The sequence below is a fragment of the Arachis duranensis genome, chromosome 7 (genome assembly GCF_000817695.3).
Source record: "Arachis duranensis cultivar V14167 chromosome 7, aradu.V14167.gnm2.J7QH, whole genome shotgun sequence".
NCBI lineage: Eukaryota > Viridiplantae > Streptophyta > Magnoliopsida > Fabales > Fabaceae > Arachis > Arachis duranensis.
This window is the reverse complement of record NC_029778.3, coordinates 62,830,534-62,832,921: the sequence shown is the minus strand read 5'-3', so window position 1 is coordinate 62,832,921 and position 2,388 is coordinate 62,830,534. Positions and strand designations below refer to the sequence as shown.

Here is a 2,388-nt window from a genome sequence, read left to right as displayed (position 1 = left end):
CTTCATCCTCTTCAGAGGAAGAATAGTCTTCAGAGCTCATGAATGGCAGAAGGAGATTTAGTGGAATCTCTATGTTCTCTATATGAGCTTCAGATTCCTTTGGGTCCTCAATAGGGAACTCCTTCTTACTTGAGAGACGTCCCATGAGGTCTTCCTCATTGGGATTCACGTCCTCTCCTTCCTCCCTAGGTTCGGCCATTTTGATTATGTCAATGGCCTTGCACTCTCTTTTTGGATTCTCTTCAGTATTGCTTGGGAGAGTACTAGGAGGAGTTTCAGTCACTTTCTTACTCAGCTGGCCCACTTGTGCCTCCAAATTTCTGATGGAGGACTTTATCTCACTCATGAAACTTAAAGTGGCCTTAGACAGATCAGAGATTAAATTTGCTAAGTTAGAGGTACTCTGCTCAGAATTCTCTGTCTGTTGCTGAGAAGATGATGGATAAGGTTTGATATTGCTGAGCCTATTTCTTCCACCATTATTAAAGCCTTGTTAAGGCTTTTGTTGATCCTTCCATGAGAAATTTGGATGATTTCTCCATGAAGAATTATAGGTATTTTCATAAGGTTCACCCATGTAATTTACCTCTGCCATTGCAGGGTTTTCAGGATCATAAGCTTCTTCTTTAGAAGATGCCTCTTTAGTACTGTTGGATGCATTTTGCCATCCATTCAGACTTTGAGAAATCATGTTGACTTGCTGAGTCAACATTTTATTCTGAGCCAATATGGCATTCAGAGCATCAATTTCATGAACTCCCTTCCTTTGAGGCGTCCCATTATTCACGGAATTCCTCTCAGAAGTGTACATGAACTGGTTATTTGCAACCATGTCAATAAGTTCTTGAGCTTCTGCAGGAATTTTCTTTAGGTGAATGGATCCACCTGTAGAATGGTTCAATGACATCTTAGAGAACTCAGATAGACCATAATAGAGTATATCTATCATGGTCCATTCTGAAAACATGTCAGAAGGACATCTTTTGGTCATCTGCTTGTATCTTTCCCAATCTTCATAGAAGGATTCACCATCTTTTTGTTTGAAGGTCTGAACATCCACTCTAAGCTTGCTCAGCTTTTAAGGAGGAAAGAACTTAGCCAAGAAGGCCGTGACCAGCTTATCCCAGGAGTCCAGGCTATCTTTAGGTTGAAAGTCTAACCATGTTCTAGCTCTGTCTCTTATAGCAAAAGGGAAAAGCATGAGCCTGTAGACTTCAGGATCTACTCCATTAGTCTTAACAGTCTCACAGATCTGCAAGAACTCAGTCAAGAAATGGTAGGGATCTTTTGGTGGAAGTCTATGAAACTTGTAGTTCTGTTGCATTAGAGCAACTAATTGAGGTTTCAGCTCAAAATTGTTTGCTCCAATGACAGGAATTGAGATGCTTCTTCCATCAAACTTGGACGTAGGTGCAGTATAATCACCAAGCATCCTTCTTGCATTATTGTTGTTGGGTTCGGCTGCCATCTCCTTTTCTTGTTCGAAAATTTTAGCAAGGTTGTCTCTGGATTGTTGTAATTTAGCTTCTCTTAGTTTCCTCTTCAGAGTCCTTTCAAGTTCTGGATCAGCTTCAACAAGAATGCCTTTTTCCTTGTTCCTGCTCATATGAAGGAGAAGAGAACAGAAAAAGAAGAGGAATCCTCTATGTCACAGTAAAGAGGTTCCTTATTGTTAGTAGAAGAATAAAGGGAATAAAGAAAGGAGAATCCAAACACAAGGGTGAGGATAGGGGCAGTGATTTGAGATGAAGAGAAGTGTTAGTAAATGAATGAATAAATAGAATAAGATAGGAGAGAAGTTTTCGAAAACAATTATGAAAAGGAGTTAATGATTTTCGAAAATTAAGATAAGAAATAAAATTAAAATTAAAATTTAAAACAATTAGTTAATTAAAAAAAGAATTTTTGAAAAAGAGGGAAGTATTTTCGAAAATTAGAGAGGGAAGAGTAGTTAGGTGGTTTTGAAAAAGATAAGAAACAAACAAAAAGTCAAATAGTTAGTTGAAAAAGATTTGAAAATTAATTTTGAAAAGATAAGAAGATAAGAAGTTAGAAAAGATATTTTAAAATCAAATTTTTGAAAAAGATAAAATTTTGAAAAAGATAAGATAAAAAGATATGATTAAAATTAAAATTGATTACTTTACTAACAAGAAACTAAAAGATAAGATTCTAGAATTTAAAGATTGAACCTTTCTTAATAAGAAAGTAACAAACTTCAAATTTTTGAATCATATTAATTGTTAGCATAATTTTCGAAAATAAAGATAAAACTAAGAAAAAGATTTTTGAAAAATATTTTTAAGGATTTTCGTAAATTAATAAGAAAAATGAAAAAGATTTAATTTTTGAAAAAGTTTTTAAAAAGATAAGATTTTTAAAATTTGA

General features: G+C 34.7%; 1 non-coding gene across 1 annotated transcript; it reads left to right on the top strand.

Annotated features, from left to right (window-relative positions):
* The first annotated feature begins 965 nt into the window (after positions 1 to 965).
* On the top strand, positions 966 to 1,069 carry LOC127740916 (small nucleolar RNA R71). Its single transcript, XR_008001772.1, has one exon. It is a non-coding gene; the product is annotated as a small nucleolar RNA R71 (small nucleolar RNA).
* The last annotated feature ends 1,319 nt before the right edge of the window (positions 1,070 to 2,388 follow it).